This window comes from Cebus imitator, unplaced genomic scaffold (genome assembly GCF_001604975.1).
Source record: "Cebus imitator isolate Cc_AM_T3 unplaced genomic scaffold, Cebus_imitator-1.0 Scaffold383, whole genome shotgun sequence".
NCBI lineage: Eukaryota > Metazoa > Chordata > Mammalia > Primates > Cebidae > Cebus > Cebus imitator.
In genome coordinates, this window is record NW_016107698.1 from 548,425 (window position 1) to 573,801 (window position 25,377).

At 33.8% G+C, this 25,377-nt stretch overlaps 1 long non-coding RNA gene across 3 annotated transcripts in view; it reads right to left on the bottom strand.

Annotated features, from left to right (window-relative positions):
* Positions 1-4,776: 4,776 nt before the first annotated feature.
* LOC108288710 overlaps positions 4,777-25,377 on the bottom strand; it is a 170,868-nt gene continuing 150,267 nt past the window's right edge. For all 3 annotated transcript variants that reach the window (XR_005196753.1, XR_005196754.1, XR_005196751.1), the window contains one exon: positions 4,777-5,246. This is a non-coding gene — a long non-coding RNA (uncharacterized LOC108288710). The remainder of the gene's footprint in view (positions 5,247-25,377) is intronic.

The window sequence follows — 25,377 nt, forward strand, 5'->3', positions numbered from 1 at the left end:
TTTCAATATTAATTGTAAGAGAAGACGTTTGCACAAGAAGTGACCACTAGAAGCCGAGGCAGGTGGATCACTTAAGGTCAAGAGTTTGTCAAGCCTGGCTAAAATGGTAAAACCTCATCTCTTCTAAAAATACAAAAATTAGCCAGGTGTGGTGGTACATGTCTGTAACCCCAGCTACTTGGGAGGCCGAGGCAAGAGAATCACTTGAACCTGGTGGCAGAAGTTGCAGTGAGCCAAGATTGCACTACTGCACTTCATCCTGCGTGACAGAGCAAGTATCTGTCTCAAAAAAAAAAGAGGAGGAATTACAATATTTGATATTAATACTTACAACAATGTCATAGTAATTTTAGCCTGTGTAATTGAATAAACAATTAGATCAATAGAGCTAAGTGGAGAGCAAAGAAACTTACTCATGCATATACAAAAATTTTACTCCTACTGGTAGACTTTAGAGATCAGAGGAAAACAATGACTGATTCAGCAGGTAGTGTTGATACATCTGATTATCCATATAGAAATCAAATTTGATTCTATGTCACATCATTTTTAAAAAATCAAATTAAGGTAGAATGAAGACTTACATATTAAAAACAATGACATAACTCTTTTATAAACCAGTCAAGGAAATTATTTCTGACTTTGAAGTAGGCAGTACTTCTTCAAAAAGACACAAAGAAATTTGTACATTTGAAGACACTAAACACTAAAGACACTGAAGGCGTAATACATCAAGCCACAGACTGACAAACCGCAACCCAGTTAGCAATGGATCAACATTGTTAAATGAACAAATAAGTGTTACAGATCAATAATACAATATTATCAATACTATAGAAAAATGAACAAAATTGGCCAGTGTGGTGGCTCAAGCATGTAACGCCAGCACATTGGGAGGCCGAGGTGGATAAAACACAAGGTCAGGAGTTCAAGACCTGTATGGCCAAGATGGTGAAACCCCATCTCTACTAAAAATACAAAAATTAGCCTGGTATAGTGGCAGGCTTCTGTAATCCTAGCTACTCAGGAGGCTGAGGCAGAAGAATCACTTGAACCCAGGAGGCAGAGGTTGAAAAAGAAAAGAATAATGAGTAAAATATATAAGCAGTCAATTTTGTATAATAGCCAAAAAGCCCTATTAAAAGGATAGCAAATATCATTTAAAAAACAAAGAAATATACAATAAGAAGAAGGAATATTTCTAGAAAGGTAAAAATTAAAAGATTTGACAACACCAAATGCTGTATGTACATTCATTAGGTCTCTTCACATGAGACTTCTTAAATGCAACTTGGCACTATTATTTTTGAAAATTTTTGGCAATATGTAATAAAGTTTTACATGTGAAGATAAAATGATCCAATAATTCCATTGTAAGGTACACACTCTGAAGAAACTCTTAACACATGTGAACCAGGAGACAGGTCCAAAAATTTAGAAGTTGCAATGTTCATTGCTACTTTGTCATTTAAAAAATCTAGAAAAAGTATCATTGCCAGTAAAACAGATGGGTACATTGTATATGGATTGAACCAAACGCAAAGCAGTTAAAATGAATGAAATACGATTGCACATTTCATCAGGGATTATTCTCAATACAGTATTTAACAAAATATTTTTATTATAAAGTTAATAAAATATGTATTACATAATTTTATTTATATGCAGTGCAAAACATATAGGATAATAGTTATCATAAAAAAGAAAGATAGGTATAAAGTTATAAAGTAAAATCCAGAAAGCATTCAATGAACAGGTAATATTTTATTTTAAATCTGTATAGTCTATTCATAAATGTTTATTTCATTTTTGAACTGTTAATACATTATATGTATCATTTATATAATGCATTTTCATGTAAATCCAATAACTGATGCCTCAGTTTCTATGTTGATAATGTCTTAGATGCAAATCTTGGCACCTACCATAATGGTCTGGATATTCTGCCTGATAATCATTATCACACATTTCAGATCTATTTGTTCCTGGCTTCCATGATGAATAACCAAACAACTTTTTTTTTTTTCCTCAAACAACTTTCTTGGTGTCCATCTTTAGAAATATTGTGAATTATTCACTAGTTGAATTTGTGTCTGATCACAGAACCACCAGATTCTTCCAGTATCTGGTGTTACCATTGCTGCTTAGCCAGCTCCTTAGTAGCCCAATTTTAGGCTAATTATTGCCTGGGCAAAATGTTTGTGGTTTGCATTTTTTAGATCATAACATTATATTTTCCTATAAACTATCATATCTGCCTGGCTGACATGTTTCTTTACCTGTAACCAATTATACTTTAATTCATCCAGCAGTTAGTTTACTTCATCAAAAGGTTTTATTTATTCATGGCATGCTTGACACCATTGTCAATTGTATAAGTCACAAAATTCCTTTTATTTCATCCAGCCTTGTTAAAGTTTTGGGAGTAGTTTGAATTTATATTATGTTTCCAATCCCTAAAAGATCTTTCACACATACCAAGCATTTTCCTACCAAAAGCCCTAATAACTTTAATTAACCTGCCAGCATTCTTTCTTCAACTAAGGCCAGTTTAGTGACAATGTAATGCATTTCCTCACTGAACCTGACTATAGTTCAAAACATACTTTTTAAAAAAAATGATGATGGTTTTTTGTTTGCTTGTTTGTTTCCTCAGTGCAAAACCTCTTTACCTCTCTCAGCTAATGGTGGGAAGATTTCTATGTAATGAAATATCATTTCTATGTAATGATAATATTTGAAGGCAATCAGGATTTTACCTCAGAAGAGAAAGCCAATAAGAATGGATTTTCATAAGTTAGGTTCATCATTTTTTGGTCTTATAAAAAGACTTGTTAGGTCAGAATGAGAGGAGTAAAGGTCTCTCCCATTCAACTTTTACCTGATGGCAAAAGATGCTCTGATTTTGGCTCTTCTCAAGAGCAGTCCTTGTAAAGGTAAAGACTTTGACGACTAGTTCCTGCTGAGCTATTGAAACCTCTGGGCTTAATCCATAATACATTCCCAACCCTTCACCCTGCTTTTCTGTAAATCATTCATCAACATGTATTGTTGCTTATTATTTTCTAAGATCTTATTTGTAATTTAGAGAAAATATAGATACAACAAAATGACAGGTAAATTAAATTGGAAAGCAGAAACACACACACACACACACAAAGATGCACAAATAAACAGCCACACTGCAACCATCACCATGAATCATGAACACTACCACCATTACCAACAAGCAGTAATCCTAAATTGGAGTGATGAAAGGGAATAAATCTAGAAAAATATCACATTTTCAAAACTATATAAAAGTGATTAGATGTTTGAAAATGAAAACTTTATTTTAATTAATATAGCTATTACACTGAGTCTCATAATTAGCTGATACTTTTGAGAACAAGAAAATATAAAATTTGATTTTTGTGTTGTTATGCAGGAGTATATTTTATAATGAATTTACAAGTAGAGAATGTAACAGAATTATATGCACGAAGGGCTTTTTTTTTTTCTTTTGCATACACAGAATAAATGCTATTTGTTAAGGTTAACAAAGCTCACACAAAAGCTTTTTCGTTCCAGGGTTTCACAGTGTAAACTCAGAGGCATTATCTTGTGGCTTTACCTTATATCCCTGGGTTGAATGTGTTTGTGACTGGCTTTGATCAAAACTAAAGTAGAGGCAAATCCTCCTCTGCCTAATGAGTATTAGGTCAATCTGGAATAGGATATTGTTAAATCTACAAAGATACTGACTAAATCTAGGCTCAACAAGATAAAATGTTTGTATTATCATTTTTAATTTTGATACATGAGTATCTCAAAACCAGTTGTATACTCATATTATTAAATATTACTGTAACATAAAGGTCAAAAGATTTTCTCAAAGCTAAATTATTCAGAAAAGGAAAATGTACTAGAAAGAACATAGGCTTGAAATTTAAACAGGCTGGTTGTGTTCAAACTGTTTTTACAACCTACCATTTGTGTGATTTGAAGCAATGCACTTAAAGTTTCTGTGTGTTTCCTAAGCTTTAAAATGAGAAAAACATTATTTACATTAGAGATTTTTAAACTTTTTTATGTATGGCACATAAGATTAATAAGAGGCAATGTATGAGTATTTATGTGGAGCTTGGTAAAATATAATCTTTATATTACATATTTATTAGAAAAATACAATTCAAGTCTTGGGCAAAATACTATATTAGTTTGTATAATACTTCCAAATAGTTTCATAAGTTTGCTTACATTTTCATAATCTTTCCAAATATTGTTAGTTGTCATGAATATGTAACTTTGCACAAGTGCATAAAGAAATATAAAGCATTGGTCAGGCGTGGTGGCTCACACCTGTAATCCCAGCACTTAGGGAGGTTGAGGCTGGCGGATCATGAGGTCAAAGAGATTGAGACCATCCTGGCCAACATGTCTCTACTAAAAATATAAAAATTAGCTGGGCATGGTGGCACAGGCCTGTCGTCCCAGCTACTCTGGAGGCTAAGGCATGAGAATCTCTTGAACCTGGGATGTCGAAGTTGCACTGAGCCAAGACCAGGCCACTGCACACCAGCCTGGTGACAGAGTGAGACTCCATCTCAAAATATAAACACACACACACACACACACACACACACATATCATTTAGAACCATGCAAAATTGTTCAACTGAATTGTATTTAGAATTGAATAACTCTTCTTTTATTAATGAATATAATATTAAATGTACTGGTATAACATAACTGAATTTTTCATATATATTATTTCACAGTACGATGAAGCCTTTACTGTGAATGTATTTTAAATATAACTGAATTTTTTATATAAATGATTTTACAGTAAGATGAAGCCTTTATTTGCAAAGTTTTGTATACTTTCTGAGCAATTAACTATGGAGTGAGTTTAAACAGCACTATTAGTTCCAGTTATCTATTGCTACATAACAAACCACCCTTAATCTTGCAACTTAAAACAATAATATTAATTTAGTTTTCTCACAAACTTGCAATTTCGTTAGGGTTCAGCAAGAATGGCTTATTTCCCCCCACCCCCACCCCAGTGGTATCAGTTTCAATAGCCTGAGTGCAACTAAAGGATCCATTTTCAAGAAAGACCATTTATATGCTGACATCTTGATGCTGGATGCTGGCTGGAAGCTCATCCAGGTGCTGTCAGCCAGGGGCCTTAGTTTATATTCATGTAGGCAACTTCATAGAGATCCTGTGACTTCTTTCATAATGATGACTGGGTTCCAAGAGCTAGAATTCCAAGAGACAGAAAAGTATTTTTATTACCTGGGCTTAGAAACTAGGCATCACTTCTGTTTTATTCTACTGATGAAACAGTCATAAATTCACCCAGAATCAAGAAGAGGGAGCATAGACTCCCATCATTTTCAGCCCACAACAATATTTAAAGATAGAGACTTGGAAGTTCCACTCATAGCCATGTGCATCATGAGACAGTTGGCCTGCTTGTTATGCTCTACAGAGCCCTGAAACCCAATGCCCTTCAGCAGCATCACCAGTTCCTTGTGAGTAATGGGCAGTAGTGAATTCTGCATCTATTGCAATTGTTGAAGTAGCTATCTAGGTAATAGAGCACTTCCCTGGCCAAGCCCAGAATATTAATGAGTATCAGCAAGCACCTATGCTGCTCACTGTTTGTAAAGATCATGGAGTGTTCATCTGCCTGTGCTGTGCTCTGCTACCCATGGGGTACTTCTCATTGACAGAATACAGTTCCAGGAAGTCTGACATCTGGAAACCCTTCAAGTTGTCCTGAATGTTCAACATCTTGTTGTACACCTGTTTTAGTCAGTTTGGGCTGATATAACAGAGTACCATAGACTGAGTGGCTTGTAAATATCAGAAATATATTAGGTTGCTGCAAAAGTAATTGCATTCTTTTATTAGGTTGATGCAAAAAATGCAATTATGTTTGTACCAACTTAATATTTCTCACAGTTCTGGAGACTCAAAGTCCAAGATCAGTATTCAGCATGGCCAAGTTCTGGTGAGGGCCTCCCAGTTGCAGACTGACAACTTCTTGTTACAAGTTCTTATATGGTAAAAAGAAGAGAAGAGAGATTGAAAACTCTCTAGAGCCTTTATTTTTTTTCTTTTTTTTTTGAGACAGGCTCACTTTGCCTCCCCAAGCTCTAGAGCAGTGGCATAATCATAGCTCACTGGAGCCTAGAATTCCTGGGCTTAAGGGATCCTCCCACCTTAAGCTCCCAAGTAGCTGAGATTATACACACAAGCTACCGTGCCTGGCTCTTGGGGTCCCTTTTATAATCCTGTTCATAAGGGACCCATCCTTACGAACTAATTATTGGTAAAAAGTTTCATCACAATGGAGTTGGAATTTTAATGTATGCATTTAGGAAGACAAAAAGTTTCAGTCCATAACAACACCTATAACTTACTGCAGCAAATTAGGTGTGAAACTTGTTTACCTTCATAGAAGGATTAACCATGATGGATATAATATGAGCTAATAGTAAGTATGTAAATACTGGTTAAAAAGGTGGGCTCTGGATTCAGACCATTAAAATTCAGTTTCTGGTTTTATCTTTATCTAGCTGTTTGAACTTATTGGTAAAATATAGATTTAAAAAGGTTTTACCTAGGGTTGTTATAGGAAATAGATAGGATAAGACATGTAATAGGTAAGATCCAGCACGTGTTCCATATTATAAGAAATATAAACTTATTGCTCTAATTATAATAAATCTCATACATCACATATCTGCAAGCCATGGGTAAACCCAAGGTTTTCAATGTAGCTTGCTTTTATAATCTTTTCAAAGTTAATGGTCCTTTACTCCATTTGATAAGTTAAAAAAAATTTAGCCATTTTGCCTTACACCTAATGTTCTCTAACTAGTTTCCTCTCATTTACACTGCTTGAAACACCTCCTATTTCAATATTGCCTATGGTATGTGATAAAGCACTTCATATTTCAGACAGTAAAATATTAATGAAGCCAAGGAAAAACAGACCACAGATTTGCCAGACCTATAACTTAAAACTTTAAATTTATTATTATGTTTTCTTTATAGTCTTGAAGCCACCTTTCAATCTAATAGACTCAATTTTTATATAGGATTTTTTTAAAAAAACAAAATTTCAGAAACACTACATAGTAAGAGAAAATTAAATTTTACAACTCAAAAGTTCATTTAATTGATTTTTAATGATATAAGTTAAGCTTTCCAAAGGGTTAAGTTTTTATTAAAAAAGCATAGTTAATCAGTAAATACATGGTACCTCCCTGCCTTTCCCCCAAATACTTCTGTTAAGATTGGCACCCAGTGATGACTGACATAAGATCACAATATGTGGGGACATCAGCCTCTTAGTGTGCTGAGTGTCATTGAGGGACAAGGCCGAGTAGAGAAGGGAATGCAAGGAAAAAGGGCAGAGACCCAGAAAATTGAAACAGAATAATATTGTCTTCTCAAGAACGAACTAAGGGTGAGTTCTTAGAATATTATGGGTATTTCCAACCCACTTGTGTCCAAATAATATTTAAGAAACAAAGGGAATCTGTTCTTGGGTGAGCAGAATAGATTATATATGCTTAGAGGTAAAATCATCATGAGACACTCATAGAAATCCAGTCATTTGGTGAAATTTGCCAAACATAACACTAGAGACAGAAGAAAAATTCAGATGCCCCAGAAATAGGGATTAAGAAAAAAGGAGTGAGAATTTTTTAAGAAGAAAAGAAAGAAAAAAAAAGAATAAAAAAAAAGAATGAAGGAGAGGAAGAAAGAGAAAGAGGAAGAGGGAGAGAGAACGGGGGTGTTGCTTTATTGCCCGGGCTAGAATGCAGTTTAAAAATGGGTATGCCTATAATTGTGCTTAATAATAGAGCCATGAAAAAAAAATGAGGGAAGAAAATAACAAACAAGCAGCCAACCAACATTTCATTTAAACCTGTAAATAGATGTGATGTGGTACTGATAAGAGTGTATATTTTGTGTATTTAAAGTGGAGAGTTCTATGAATGTTAATTAAGTTTACTTGTTCCGGATCTGAGTTCAAATCCTGGATATCGTTGTTAATTTTCTGTCTCATTGATCTGTCTAATATTGATGTTGAAGTCTCCCACTATTATTATGTGGGAGTCTAAGTCTCTTTATAAGTCTTATATATATGGGTATTCCTGTATTGGGTGCGTATATATTTAGGATCTTTAGCTCTTCTTGTTGCATTGATCCTTTTATCATTATGTAATATCCTTCTTTGCTTCTTTTGATCTTTGTTGCTTTAAAGCAACTCCTGCTTTTTATTTATTTATTTATTTTTGCTCTCCATTTGGTTGGTAAATCTTTCTCCATCCCTTTGTTTTGAGTCTTTATATATCCTTGCATGTGAGATGGGTCTGGATGCAGCATACCGATGGGTTTTAGCTTTTTTTGCCTGTCTGTGTCTTTGGATTGGGGGATTTAGTTGATTTAAATTTAGAATTAATAATAATGTACGTGAGTTTAATACTGCCATTTAATGTTAGCTGGCTGTTTTGCCAATTAGCTGATGTAAATTCTTGATTATGTTGATGCTCTTTACTTTTTGATATTTTTTAGAAAGGCTGATACTGGTTGTTCCTTTTTATTTGTAGTGGTTCTTTCAGAAGCTCTTGTAAAGCAGGCCTGGTGGTGATGAAATCTCTGAGTGCTTGCTTGTTCACAAAGGATTTTATTTTTCCTTCGCTTATAAAGCTTAGTTTGGCTGGATGTAAAATTCTGGGTTCAAAGTTCTTTTCTTTAAGGATGTTGAATATTGGCCCCCACTCTCTTCTAGCTTGTAGGGTTTCTGCTGAGAGATCTGCTGTGAGTCTGATAAGCTTCCCTTTATGGGTAACCTGACCTTTCTCTCTGGCTGCCCTCAGAATTTTCTCCTTCATTTCAACCCTGGTGAATCTGGCGATTATGTGCCTTGAGGTTGGTCTTCTTGAGGAATATCTTTATGGTGTTCTCTGTATTACCTGGAGTTGAATATTGTCCTGCCTTCCTAGGTTGGGAAAGTTTTCCTGAATAATATCCTGAAGCGTATTTTCCAGCTTGGATTGATTCTCTTCGTCACATTCAGGTACACCTATCAAGCGTAGTTTAGGTCTTTTCACATAGTCCCATACTTCTTGGAGACTCTGTGCATTCCTTTTTATCCGTTTTTCTCTAATCTTGTCTTCTCGTTTTATTTTATTAAGCTGGTCTTCGACTTCTGATATCTTTTCTTCTGTTTGATCGATTCGGCTGTTAAAACTTGTGCATAGTTCGCGAAGTTCTCGTGTTGTGTTTTTCAGCTCCATTAATTCACTTATATTCCTCTCTAAATTGTGTATTTTTGTTAACATTTCATCAAACCTTTTTCCAAAGTTCTTAGTTTCTTTGCACTGGGTTAGAACAAGTTCTTTTAATTCACTGAAGTTTCTTATCATCCACCTTTTGAAGCCTGCTTCTGTTGATGGAACACACTCGTTCTCTATCAGGCCTTGTTCTGTTGCTGATGAGGAACTGTGATCCCCTGTAGAGGGAGAAGCATTCTGATTTTGGGTATTCTCAGCCTTTTTAGGCTGGTTTCTTCCCTTTGTTATAAATTTATCCATCTGTGGTCTTTATAATTACCGTCTTTATAATTGGGTTTCTGAGTGGACGTCCAACTTGTTGATTCCTAGTGCTAAAATCTGAGCAACCCACTGCGTCAGCCAAAACAGCGGTGGTGTGTGAGCAACAAAAAATCATCTGAAAGTGTGGTGTCCACTCGTTTTCTGCACTTTCACTGGGAGCTACAATCCTGAGCTGCTAGTGATCAGCCATCTTGGATCTCTCTTGGAGAGAGAATCAATAGACTTGGATCAGATGGCTGAGGTCCTTCACAATATCTCATTCTCAAAATATCAATAGTTTGCAAGGAGTAATCAGAGACCATCGTACCAAAGGCATGTGTCAGAAGTGAATCTAATAGAGAAGACTGACCTATTTTCCCTGATTTCCTTTAGTGTCAGGGAGTTATTTATTTATTAATATCACTCAAATTTACTGTGGCGTTGTCAGTTTTTCTTTATGTAGCTCCAACTTATGTTGTGTTTATTTTGCCCTAGTTTCAAAGCTTTCTGTAGAACTTGAAAGGCCTTCCTTCATTATCTTCTTGCACCTAATTTATCTTTCCTCAGAACCCTTTAGGTAAACTTTCCTTCAGAGTCAGGTAGTAAATCCGCTATGTTTGAATTTTGAGGTGGTGGTTGAATGGACCCTGTTACAAGTTCTCAATTCTGCCTTTGCAGTGCAAAAATAGCCATAGACAGTAAGTAAATTCATGGGTATGTCTGTGTCCTAGTGAAATTTTATTTACAAAAATATACAGCCTGTTGTCTGTAGTTGTAGTTGACTGACCATTGCCTTTAGAGGGTAAACGCACCCCTTTCCTGAAAAAGCTTTTATGATGTTCGTTCTTTTCAAATTCTTAGTTTTGCTATTAATAGGATATGACTTCTTGCAGAATTTTTTTATTTTGTTAATCCTGAATGTCAGACAGTACTTTTTTCCAACGACTGGACATTTTATTATGGAAAATGTCCTTCTGTTAGACTATTGATTTTCTCTGCCCATTCTCTCAATTATGTTATTTTGTTATTATATTAAAGAATAGTTGGAATTCTTGAACTAGCCATTTTCTGTTTATTTTTTCTCTGGTGATTATAAAAAATAAATAAGATCTTTCTTTGTCTCACTTATTTTCACATTGATTGGGTCAAATCTGCTATTCACTTTTTTCTAAAAATAGTATTTGTTGGGTTTTTTTCACAATCTATTGAGATAATTCTGTTTTATTTTTATTTATTTGGATGGGCTAATTTTCTCTTTACTGTGTTTGCTATTTTAGTTTCTTTGTGTTAGTCAGAGTAAAATGCTTATTTTTGTTTATTATAAATATACTTTGTCATATAAGCAGAATAATATTTATCCCTAAAGTGTATGGATGAGAATTCGAATGAGGAGGAATTTTTATTCATCGTTTAGTGAAGTTCAAGTGTTTGCTACAGAAAGCTTGTTCCTAATAATTAGGGTGCACATCATGCAACTGGGGCAAGGCGTGCAGGTGTTTTTTTAAATTCTGGATGATTGAGATCCTTTCCCTCTTGGCAGTCCTAAATTACTTGGTATTCTATTGTATTTTCTTTCCCAAGTGATCCATTTAGGTGTATCTTATGTTAAAATTCTTGCTGCAGAAAGCCATGCTTGTAGTTTAAACTCAAATCCCATTAAAATAAAAACACGAATGAATGCTAATCTGCACTTAATATATTTCAGGTACCATTCTAAGTACTTACCATTTATTAATATTTTCAATATTCACAATTCCATATGAACAATTATTATCCCTTATATACCAATGGAAAAATTGAAATTTGCTATATCATACAATTTGCTCAAGTTTACACAGATAACAAGTGGAAGATGCAGTACTTAATCCCATAATTTGACTCCCAAGTCAGTGTTTTTAACCACCACCATACTATTCTAGCTACCTGCTGAACAGTACCCAAGTTACTGTCTCAGATTGTCAGGCAATGGTTGGTCTAATCTCATCCTTGACAAATCGCTCAGTTCTTCTCTGATACTTGCTCTTGTGATTCCAAGGTTATATTGGGATATTTTAGTTGTTTTAGATGTCTGCGTTTTTGCTTATATAGAATTCCTCAGTTCTAATGAGTTTCATTATTAATTTATGCAATTCATATTTATCTGAAATTCTTCAGTATTCCATTCTTCTTGTAGTTTATTCTTATCCTTCCAATGTTTCTATGTTTTTATGCTTATACTTTAAATAGTTATTATATTATTTTAATGAGATCTAGGATGAAAGGAGACGTAAATGAATTGAAAGAGTGATCTTGAGCCAGAAAATTCCCTTTGAGCTTTACAAAAATGTGGTCAATTCCTGAAAGAATTGCATTGGAATTTTGACTGAAGCCTCTACTAGTTACATATTTACTTAAGGATATATGACACTATCTAAATTTTTTCCTTTCTTGATTTAAAATAATGTGTGTGTGTGCATGCGTGTATGTGTGTGGGCACATAAATATGTCTGGATGTCCAGTGTTCTACATTTCATAGTGAAGTTATTTGAATGTTATGAAATATATTTCTGATGTTTTTTAAACAGAAAGCATGAAATTATACTCTTAATATATATTCTTAAGACTTTCATTTTGCTAATATTATTGAACATCTACTCGTTCCTCCTATAGGTGCTAGATATATAACAGTGAAAATGAAAAATAAACTTACTGTTATAATGTAACTTACTTCTAGCAGGAAAATCTATAGCCCATTTTTATAAAAAATAAATACATTATCAAATATACACATACAAATATGTAGATTGAACAAATTTAAACTATCCAATACCTTAGAAGGCCTAGAGAAATAAAGTATTTCCTCATTAACTGAAAATCAATTCCAGATTAGCACTTTCAAAATTAATGTAACCTTGATATTTTCTTACATGCCTGGGGAATGGAGCTTTCTTATAGGTATTCTGGTGATTAGAGTTAGAAGGTGAATTTAAATCAGCAACCACTTATTGATTAACTATTGTGTAGTCAGCACCATGTACACAAAACTATTCTAGTGAATACATTAAAAATCAGACAAGAAATATTCACAACTAAAACACTTATCAATAACAGATGGTAAATTACTAAGATTCAAATCAGATGTATGATGAGTTCCCACAGGATTTCAGAAATTATATAATGTTTGTACAAAAATACCATTATCAATAACAATACACTGAAACAAATCTAATTTTGATTTAGCAACTCAGCATATTGTGTCTTCCTCAAGATTTATTATGAACATCAAAATAAGGGACAGTATATGTGAGCTAAAAATTATTTTAATTCATTGATTATAATAAACCAAAGCTTAAACAGAATACTTTTTGCCAAAGGCACATATGTCTTGTTTACTTGTTCAAAAATTCAGGGTATTTCTCTATTTTTTATATATGCATAATAAGATATTTTACTTTATCATGAAAAATGCTGTGTTTTGCCAAAAAATAAAGTGTACTTTTGCATTATTTTGAAGCTTGCAATATGTACAAAAAATCTTCTTACATGGTCTGTAATGATCTCTAGAACATAATATGTCATTATTAATGGAAAGATTTTATAAACACATAAGCATATAGTGATGGCACAGTATATAGGCACAGATTATATATTCACAAGACATCGTATTAGGATAGTTTTTATGCCAGTGTTCACAAAACATAAAGATAGTTTTATGTTGAACTTTCAGAGCCTGTAATACTATTCCTTAGAGAAGGAGAAAATGAATGCCACACTTAAGTGAAAGTATTACTATGAAATTATGGATTTTGTTACTCTGAGACCATTTTCTGAGGAACGACAATGATACTGTATAGTTGACAGAAAAATTACTAATCAAAGTATGACTATAACTCTTTTCGAACTATTTATCTGATAATATAAGACATTTTAACTTAGGGTACAATATGGAGTTAATTTTTTTTCAGTGCTATCAGTTTTAATTTGATGTGATAGGCTAAAGACCCTATATAGTATATTCCCAAGATCAGTCATTATAATCACTTCAAGATTTGAATGGGGAAAGGTAGTCAAAATAGGGATTAACTTACGAGTCTAATACACAAATGAATGCTACATGCCAATTTCCTTGTTTCAACTATAAAGCAGGGAATATGTAGCATGAATAGATAGAGATATTGATATGATAGTAGAATTTTCTGGAATTAACAAGGTTCAGAAAAAAAAAAACCCGTTTTAATTTTAACATATCACTATCTTCCTCACTTGACTGAAGATCCCTAAAGGGAAGAACAAAATAGAAATAAACCTTGACACCATCTACAATTATTCATTGAAGCTGAGTACCCCCTATTATTTTTTCTCACAATATTTATGAAACTGATAAATCACTTTTTTATTGTGGAAAAATATATAACATGATGTATTTTTAGCCATTTGTAAATACACGATTTAGTTACATTAAATTTATTCACGTTTGTTGGCTGCATAAATGTCTTCTTTTGAAAGTGTCTGTTCATGTCCATCATCCACTTTTTGATGGGGTTGTTTGTTTTCTTATTGTAAATGTGTTTAAGTTCTTTGTAGATTCTGGATATTAGCCCTTTGTCAGATAGGTAGATTGCAAAAATTTTTTCCCATTCTATTGGTTGCCAGTTCACTCTAATGATAGTTTCTCATTCATAAGTGGGTGTTGAACAATGAGATCACATGGACACAGGGAGGGAAACATCACATACTGGGGCCTGTTGGAAGGTGGAGTTCTAGGGGAGGTATAGGAGGGGCTGGGGGGATTGGGGAGGGATAGCATTAGGAGAAATATCTAATGGAGATGACAGGGGATGGATGCAGCAAACCACCATGGCATATGTATACCCACGTAACAAGCCTGCACAATCTTCACATGTACCCCAGAACTTAAAGTATAATAATAATTTATTCACAATGCCATCAACCCTCAATAGTATCTATACCCCCAAACATTTCAAACATTTTATCATCCCCAAGGTAAACTGTGTACCCATACCAATTAAACAATAACTCTCCTTTTTTCCCTTCAATAATCCTTTCAACCCTTAGTAATTTATAATCTCCTTTCAGTGTCTATGAATTTGTTAATTCTAAATACCTGACACACATGGAACCATACAATATTTATCTTTTGTTGCCAATGCTTTTGGTGTTTTAGTCATGAAGTCCTTGCCTATGCCTATGTCCTGAATGGTTTTGCCTAGGTTTTCTTCTAGGGTTTTTATGGTGTCAGGTCTTATGTTTAAGTCTTTAATCCATCTGGAGTTAATTTTAGTGTAAGGTGTCAGGAAGGAATCCAGTTTCTGCTTTCTGCACATGGCTAGCCAGTTTTCCCAGCACCATTTATTAAACAGGAAATCCTTTCCCCATTGCTTGTTTTTGTGAGGTTTGTCAAAGATCAGATACTTGTAGCTGTGTGGCATTGCCTCCGAGGTCTCTGTTCTGTTCCATTGGTCTATATCTCTGTTTAGGTACCAGTACCATGCTGTTTTGATTACCGTAGCATTGTAGTATAGTGTGAAGTCAGGTAGTGTGATGCCTTCAGCTTTGTTCTTTTTGCTTAGAATTGACTTGGCTATGTGGGCTCTCTTTTGGTTCCATATGAAGTGTAAGGTGGTTTTATCTACCTCTGTGAAGAAGGTCATTGGTAGCTTGATAGGGATAGCATTGAATCTATTAATTACTTTGGGCAGTATGGCCATTTTCTGATACTGATTCTTCCTAACCATGAGCATGGAATGTTTCTCCATCTGTTTGTATCCTCTCTTATTTCATTGAGCAGTGGTTTGTAATTCTCCTTGAAGAGTTCCTTTACATTCTTTGTTAGTTGTATTCCTAGGTATTTTATTCTCTCTGTAGCAATTGCAAATGGCAGTTCGTTCTTTATTTGGCTCTCTTTAAGCCTGTTATTGGTGTATAGGAATGCTTGTGATGTTTGCACATTGATCTTGTATCCTGAGACTTTGCTGAAGTTGCTTATACATATAGCAAAGAAGAGACAATTCCAGAATTGGTGTTTAGAAAAAGTAAGCCCTAGAAGAAAACCTAGGCAAAACTATTCAGGACATAGGCATAGGCAAGGACTTCATGACTAAAACACCAAAAGCATTGGCAACAAAAACTAAAATAGACAAATGGAATCTAATCAAACTCCAAGGCTTCTGTACAGCAAAAGTAACAATCATTAGAGTGAACTAGAAACCAACAGAATGGGAAAAAATTTTTGCAATCTACCCATCTGACAAAGGACTAATACCCAGAATCTACAAAGAACTAAAACAGATTTACAAGAAAAAAATAAACAAACTCATTCAAAAGTGAGCGAAGGACATGAACAGACACTTTTAAAAAGAAGACATTTATGCAGCCAACAAACATATGAAAAAATGTTCATCATCACTGGTCATTAGAGAAATGCAGATTGAAACCACATTGAGACACTATCTCAAGCCAGTTAGAGTGGTAATCATTAAAAAATCTGGAGACAACAGATGCTGGAGAGGATGTGAAGAAACAGGAACACTTTACACTTTTGGTGGGAGTGTAAATTTATTCAACAGTTGTGGAAGACAGTGTGGTAATTCCTCAAAAACCTAGAAATAGAAATTCCATTTGACCCAGTAATCCCATTAGTGATTATAAATTGTTCTATTATAAATACACATGCACACGTATGTTCATTGTGACACTGCTTACAATACCAAAGACCTGGAATCAACCCAAACACCCATCAATGATAGATTGGACAGGAAAAATGTGGAACATATACTCCATGGAATATTATGCAGCCATATAAAAACAATAAGTTTGTGTTCTTTGTAGGGACATGGATGAATCTGAAAACCATCACTCTCAGCAAACTGACACAAGAACAGAAAATCAAACACTGCATGTTCTTACTCATAGGCAGGTGATGAACAATGAGAACACATGGACACAGGGAGGGGAGCATCAATCACACACTTTGGTCTATTGTGGGGGACTAGGAGAGGGACAGTGGTGGGTGGGGAGGGTCGGGAGGGATAATATGGGGGGAAATGCCAGATATAGGTGACGGGGATGGAGGCAGCAAACCACATTGCCATGTATGTACCTATGCAACAATCCTTCATGATCTGCACATGTACCCCAGAACCTAAAGTACAAGAAAAAGAAAAAAAAATAGAAAAAGAAAAAGTAAAAAAAAGAAAAAAGAAGCCCTTTATTAGACTAAAAGAGAGACCACTCAGATAATAAAATCAGACATGAAAGAGAAGATGTTACAATGGATGTCTTAGGAATGAAAATGATAATAAAGACATAGTATGAATAATAATATGCCAATGAGTTGCACGAGCCAGAATAAATGAATAAATACCTAGAACCATATAACCTAATAAAATGAAATCAAGAAGAAATAAAAAAACAAGAACAAATAAAGAAATTAATAAGATTGAAGCAATAATAAAATATCTCCTAACACATTAAAAACTTAAGACTAGATGCTTTATAGATAAATTCTACGATTTTCACTCTAGCCAATTCTTTTCAAAATAGCACTGAAAGACCTAGCCAAAATGATTAGACAAGAAAAAGAAATAAATGGCATCCAAGTCTGAAAGATAGAAGTAAAATCATTTCTACTTTTTGATGACATAATCAGATATGTGGAAAACTATAAAGATTTTTTAAAACTGTTAGAACTAATATACCATTAGTAAAATTGCAGGTTATAAAATCAAAATATAAAAATAATCACATTTCTATAAATAATCACATATACACACAATGAAATATCCTGTTTTAGGAAAGAAAAAATTCATGCCATTTATGACAACAGGCATAAAACTAGAGGGTGATATGCTAAATGAAACAAACCTGAAAGACAAAATACAGCATAGGTTCACATGCGGAATCTGAAAAAGTCAAACCCATAGAAACAAAAATTAGAATGGTATTCACCAGGGGTTGGAGGAAAGGGATATGGAGAGCTGCTGATCAAAGGGTACAAAGTTTTAGTTATTCAAGATAATTAAGTTCTGAAGATCTAATGTACAACAATGTGACTATAGTTAATAGTATTGTGTACTTGAAATTTACTAAGATAAATCTTGTTTTCACAACGAAAAAGTAAATATAGTGAGGTTATATATATATGTTAGTTTAGTTGATTGTGATGAACATTTCTGAAAGTATTCATATATTATATTCATACACTAAATCTTCTAGTTGTACACTATATATATGTGTATGCATAACATTTTTAACTGCAAACTGTATTTCAATAAAGTAGGAAAAGAATTCTTTTTATAGCTGAATAGTATTCAATTGTGTCTTTATACCACATGTTGCTTATTTATTTTCTGTTAATGGACACTTGAGTTGTTTCTACATTTTGCCTATTATGAATAATGCTGCTAAGAACATTGGTGTACGGGTTTCTGTTCCTTTCTTCAATTACTTTGGATAAATACCTAGTAGTGAAACTTCTGGGTCATATGATTATTCTATTTTTAACTTTTTTAGAAAGTGACGAACTGTCTTCCACAGCGGCTGCACCATTTAACATTCCCACCAGCAATGCAAGAGGGTTTCAATTTTTCTACATCATCACCAATACTTGTTATTTTTCATGGTTTTTGGTAGTTGCTCTCCTAGTAGGTATGAAGTGGTGTCTTATTTTGGTTTAGATTTGCATTTCCCTAATAACTAATGATGCTGAGCATCTTTTCATGTGTTTTTTGGCCATTTGTGTATCTTTAAAGAAATGTTTCTCAAGTGCTTTGGCCATTTTGGCTTTTGCTGTTGTTGTTTGTTGTAATTATTGTTAAGTTTTATATATCCTACATATTAATCTTCTATCATTTATTTTATTTTTAATGCTTGAACTCATTCTACAGGTTTTCTTTTAACTTTTTGCAGGATTGGGGAAATCCTCATTTTTTTTTTATTTTTTTTTCCTCTTGTTCTCTATAAACAAACTGAAAAACAAACATTTTCCCATTAGCAGAAGCCAGAATCAATCTCCTCATCTCTTAACCTCTCAAAACCACACCAATATATGATCCTTTTGGTTTTGGCTTCCATGTCTCAATTTCATCACCTTTTATCCACTTCTATTCCTGTGACCACCTTATAAGTTACCATCATTCATAGCAATCATAGGCTCTAAAAAATCACAGTAAACTTGTAGGAAATAAGTTGTATAAACTTTCTGCAAAATATTTAAATAATTTATGCTAAGCATCTTTTTTTTTTTCTTTTTCAACTTTTATTTTGGAATCAGGCTGTACATGTGCAGGTTTGTTATAAAGGTATATTGTGTGATGCTGAGGCTTGGACTATGATTGAACCCATTGCCCAAGTAGTGATCATAATACCCACCCCATAGGCAGTTTTCATCTTTGCTCCTCTCCCTCTTTTTCCCCCACATTATTACTCAGTGTCTACTTTCCCCATCTTTATTTTTATGTGTACCCCATGTTCGACTCTCACTTATAAAAGAAATATGCATTATAATTGATACCACAGAAACACAAAAGATCTTCAGAGACATTTATAAACACCTTTATGTACATAAAGTAAAAAATCTAGAGAAAGTGGATAAATTCTTGGAAATGCAGCCTACCAACGTTGAACTGAGATGAAAGTAGAAGCCTAAACAGACGAATAACAAGTTCTGAAGCTGAATCAGCTACCCCCAAACCGAAAATGCAATAAAATAAATAAATGGAAAAAAAAATCCTACAGACCAAAACAGTCCTGGACTAGATGGACTTACAGCCAAATTCTACCAGATGAACAAAGAAGAACAAGTACTAATCCTACTGAAATTATTCACAAAAAATTGAGGAGGAGGATTCTTCCATAACTCATTCTTCGAAGCCAGCATCATCCTGATAACAAAATCTGACAGAGACACAATGAAAAAATAAAACGTCAGCCCAATATTCCTGATGAACATAGATGCAAAATTCTTCAACAAAATGCCAGCAACCAGAATCTTTTAACTTTCTTGATAGTGTTTTCTGATGAACAAAAATTATTAATTTTGATGAAGTTCAACTTTGCTGTATTTTTTCTTACCTGTGTATTTGGTATCATATCAATAAAATCATTACCAAATCCAATGTCATGAAGATTTTCCCCAATGATTTCCTCTAACACTTTTGTAATTTCAGTCATTAAAGTTTTTGATAATGTTGAGTTAATTTTTATATATGTTGTAAGGGTAAAGACCAAAATTCATTCTTTTGGACATATAATTTCCTCAGCACCATTTGTTGAAAAGATTGTCCTTTCATTCTTTGAGTGATTTTGGCATCCTTGTAGATTATTTGACTAGGTATGCAGAGATTACTTTTGTGCTTTTTATTATATTTTATTAGTCTACATATTTGTCTTTATGTCAACACCATGCTGTTTTAAGCACTATAGCTTTGTGGCACATTGCAAAGTCAGGAAATATAAGTCCTCTAGATTTATTTTGCTTTTTTATATAGCTCAGCATTTGGGGCCCCTTAAAATTCTATAGGAATTTGAGAATCTCTTTCCCATTTCTGTGAAAAAGATCTCTTAGAATTTGTATACTAATTGCATTGAATCTGCAGATCACTTTATGTGGTATTAACACATTAACAATGTTAAGTCTTCCTGTCTATAAACACAAATGTCTTTATTACTCATGTCTTATTTAATTTATTTCAGCAATATTCATAGATTTCAACATACAAGTATTACACCTACCTGTTTAGAGCTATTCTTAAGTATTTAATTACTTCAGACGGTATTGCAAGGAAAATTACTTTCTTATTATTCACTTTGATTGGTCATCATGTTGTCATATAAACACTCAACTGATTTTTCTTTATTGAATTTTATACTGTAATTTTGCTGAATTCATTTATTAGCTATTAGAGATTTCTACTAGGTTCTTTGGGATTTTCTATGCATAAGACCATGCCATCTATTAATAGGGATCGTTTCACCTCTTTTTTTTCTTTTTCAACATGAATGCTTTTCCTTTTCTTTCTTTTTTTTTTTCTTTTATAATAACTCTGGCAGGCACTTCCAGTTCCATACTAAATAGCTGTGGTGAAAGCAGGCATTCTGGTCTTCTTCCTACTCTTAGGGGTAAAGCCTTCACTTTCACCATTGAATAAAATACTTGCTGTGTGTTTTTCATAAGAGACCTTTATCATGTTGACTAATTATTCTAAGTTTTCTGAGAGTTTTTATCATGAAAGTTTTCTCAATTTTGCTGAATATCTCTTCTTCATCAATTGAAATGTTCATATGTTTGTTTTTTACCTTTATTTTATCTATGTGATGTATTACATTGACTGATTTTCTTATATTGAGGTACCCTTGGTTTTCTGATATTAATCCCACTTGATTGAGCTGAATAATACTTTGAATATGTTGTTAGATTAGATTTGCTAATATTTTATTGAGGATTGATATTTGCATCTATATTCATAAGAGATATTGGTTTATAATTTAATTTTCTTGTTATTTTATTATCTGGCTTTGGTATCCAAGTAATGGTAGTCTCATAAAATGAACTAGAAAGTGTTTCCTCCTCTTCTACTTATTGGAAAAGTTTAAGAAAGGTACATATTAATTCTTCTCCAACTGTTTGTTAGAATTCACCTGTAAATACATCTGGTCCAGGACTTTTCTTTGTTGGAAGGTTTCTAATGACTGATTCAATCTCTTTATTTAGTATAGGTCTGCTAAGATGTTCCATCTCTTTTTGAGCCAGTTTACCTAATTTATGTGCTTTCAGGATTTTTTCCAGTTGCTCTTTATTATCTAAATGTGCTGGAATACAATTGGTAGTATGCTCTTTTAATTGTTTATTATAAATATTGTCATACTTACTACCCATTTGGTCAAAGTTTCAAAAGATGTACACTTTGGGTTGGCCATGCTATAACAATAGTTATTAAAGTGACAGAATGGTAAAAGAGTGGAACTCAAAGCATAGGCATTCAGATCACAAAAGTTGGAGTTTATATGGCTTGAATTGTCATTGAGTAATGGTTTGAAAAATAGTGCTGATGAAGGAGTTAGAATGCCAAGTTAGGGACTAAATGCCTAATGTTGTAAAGTCATTTATCACGTAGGTGTTGGGTATAGGACTTTGACCCTTATTCTAGGATGTCTTTTCAAGATAAAAGTGAATATATTTCTTTTAAGAGCTATAATTAATTACATAAACTATTCAACTGAGTTGAAAGTATTCAGGCTCCGCTGATGTTCTGATGTACTTTTTTCTGCCATGCTGAAAAAAAAGAATTTGAAATCCTGTCAAAAATTGGTCATTTGACTGCATGCAAAATATAAATTGTAAAATCTGATTAATGCTCAGTTGTTCTCCTCTGGGACTCAAGTGACTTAACTCACCGATATTTCCTCTTTTTCTTTTTCAATGACTACACCTTTTCCAAATCATCTGATGAGTCAAAGTCATAAGAAGTTTATGGCGCAGTGAAAGTCAGCTGCTCTTAGTCATAATCAATGTTCAAAGAGCTTTAACCTATGTTTTCAAGATTCATGGCCTGATGCCCAGTTAAGATTACTTAACATAGACAGACTGTGTCATCACCCAGAATTCTGATTTCTTGTAGGCATGCTAAGTCAGAAAAGCCATCAACATTATCTCATTACTCTCCTCTTCTGCATCCACACAGTGACTTTCTTCACTGAAGATTCAATGTTTAAAAATCACTATTCACCCTTCCCAGTTGTCAAGGACCTATCTACCAAAGAAATGCATTATGTAAGTTAGTCATCTGTTTGTGATTTTTGATTGATATGGCAAAGGGCCATGCTGACCCAGAGCCAAGTCAGTAGCCAAAGCTTTAGAAAATCACTTGACATGTAAACATATTCAAATCCTCTAATCTTTCAAACTCTACATCCTAAGGAAAGACTATATATAATCTCTGCCATTTTATAACCTTCAAGCAACCACATTGGGGCTTTTGTCCTCAGTTTCCTCCTTTATAAAATAAGGAATTTGGACTCTATAACCTTCTGGATCCTTTTGGGTCCTATACATTTGTGTTTCTCTTTTCCAGTTTTGCTGAAGTTGTATTGTTTACTTTGTCAACTGAAGAAAAGTTAGTGTGAATCTCAGCAGTTACTGAAATTGAAATAAGCTATTATTTCAGAATTTTACCCAGGCATTTAAAAAAAAAACCTGACAATCTATTTTTTAGATATTAAGTAAAAGATGGTCCAGAAAATCCAAAGATATTAATAAATAAATTTTAAGAGCTATTACAGGTAGACATTACTGTCCTAGCAAACCATTAGCAACTATCTGAGGAGGAATTTACCATGTTCAACGTAGGTCTAATTAGTATGGTTTGGAACTTTCCTTTTCCAATGTTGGTTGAAAAACAATGTATACTTAAAAGTATGTTCCCAAGTTATTAAAATTACTGATCACAGTGCTCTCTTGATGTCAAGGTAGGTATTATCTGGTTATTTAAAAAGAAAATTATATGGGATATTATTTAGACACTAACTTTGGAAGAAGAAAAATGCTGTTCTTAATAGGAAGACTAGCAATCCAGCCAAGCCATTGACAGAGAACAAAAGTGTTAGAGAGGAAAAGTTTTCCTCTACTGTCTCAAATTCAGGATCTTGGTGGAGGAGTGTTCTGTGAAAATATAGATTAATAAGATAAAAAAAAAACCAGTTTATTTGCATAAAAGAGTTTACAAAAGAAGTAGTTTCCTAAATGGTTAAAGTTAGAAGTTTATATATCTAACTTAACAGGAGAAGAAACCTGGAAGAAAAGTCTTCTATAAGGAAAATAAATGGATTTCTTTAGGAAGGACAAATAAGTTTTCAGAACAACAAACAGGAGATAAGAAAGTTTGTGATAACATTTCTTTATGCAGGTGTGAATGCTCTTTTCATCTTCTTTATGGCCATATCAAACTCCCCTGGAGAGGGGATTTATGGTATATTTATCCTTGGTCTTCTTTCTGGGAGTAAAGCCACCCTCAAGAGAGAATTTATGGCAGCCTTATTTCCCAGAAGTGGCTGCCTTTAGTTAGATGAAGGAAGCTCTGAGAAGGTTCTTTTCTGCATCTGTTGAATCTCAGATGTCTTCAAGTAAAAACAATCATACCAACCCAAGGGTTCTTTGTGGGTTTCAGCATTTCTTCCATTTTGAAACGTCTTGAGAATTTTTACGAATGCGAACCTGTGTTGATTGCTATAGAGAGAAGATTTTGATTAAAAGTTGTGAGGCAAGAGATCTGCAAAGTGAGAGAAAAACATAGATTAGAACAAGGATGAGTAAGCAGAAAATAACAAATCTGAGTACATTGCCTCATACCCCACTGAACCTATTTCCCCATCTTGGGAATAGGCCAGCCTAGTTACAGACTACGCCTTATTCATTTGATGGAGAATATTAACCTTTTTTTAAAAACGTGAATTTGACACAATTCCTCCCTGATTTATATGGAAGCAGCATTGTTTTCCCATCAGTGCACAAGTTCCACCTTATGTTACACTCCAGAATTGTCCCATTCAGAATAATTCAGTGAATCCAGAATGGGACAATCTTGGAGCACAACAGAAGGTAAAATTAACTCCCAATTGGAGTGCTTCTAGAGACTTTATGTGTTATTGAATATTCATTCTAGTACTTTGGAAATATCTACCATCATTTTTTTTTCCAAATCATATGTTCCCAAACTTGGAAAAAAGGTCTTCATCACTAAATAGAGGTTGGAGCTATAATACACAAGTGGGTTTTCTATGATGTTTCATTGAGTACATCCATGTGGTGTTATGAACAAAGGAGCTCAGATTTGTTATTTGGCTTGCATTTAAGTTAGAATTCCTGATGAAGGAAGGTGCCAGGTATCCAAATTCACATTGCACTCAGCATTTAGTTAGAAACACTTTATTAAAGATATACTTTGTTGCCCTTTAAAATACAGAGACTAGTGTTGTTTAGTTTATGAACAAGGTCAAAGGGGAAACTGTGACTCACCAAGTTGGGATCTGATGCCTTTCACAACCTCTGTCATCAGTTGTGCTTCTATATTTACATATGTCTCTATCAGGATATAAGAGCAAAATAAGTTGTGAAATATTGGCTAGAGAAAGCCTACAGCCTGATCTTGGCAGAAATGAAAATCAATTTTATTACCTAACCAAGTTAACAAAAAGTTTTGGTTTACCCACATATGATTTTGTATAATAAGCAGCCTGATCAGAGGAACAGTTAAGCTATTCCAGATCCTGCTAGCATGGCCCATAAACCAAGAGTGACACCCAGTGACCAGACAAATGCTTGTATATTAAAAGTTACTAATAGAACCATCCATGACATTTGTCCAGGGTTTAAAATTACCCTGTGCTTTGATTCCAATCACCTAGAAATCTTACCTAGAAAGGCTCCGGCACCATTTCTGTTTTCAATGAAAGGGAAAATTGTCCATTCAGTAACGTCACCTGAACAAAGAATAGAACTTGACCTTTCATGAGAAGTTTCCAAGTGCCAAATCAGCTTACCAGAAAGATATGGAGTGATTTTTGTCTTCCTGGTTGTAGATGCCATACCCTTTTGTACAGTCCAGTCTGTGTCCACCAGGTTTTTGCATTGGCAGAAACATAAACTATTAGCTTCTTCTGTATACCTGTATGTTGACGTAACGAAAATTCAGATTGATTAAAGTTGTCAGTGTTTAGAAAACTGGTGCAGGTAGGTGTTGGATTTGTGTTAGAACTGTCAAAAGAGCCATAAGGGTTAA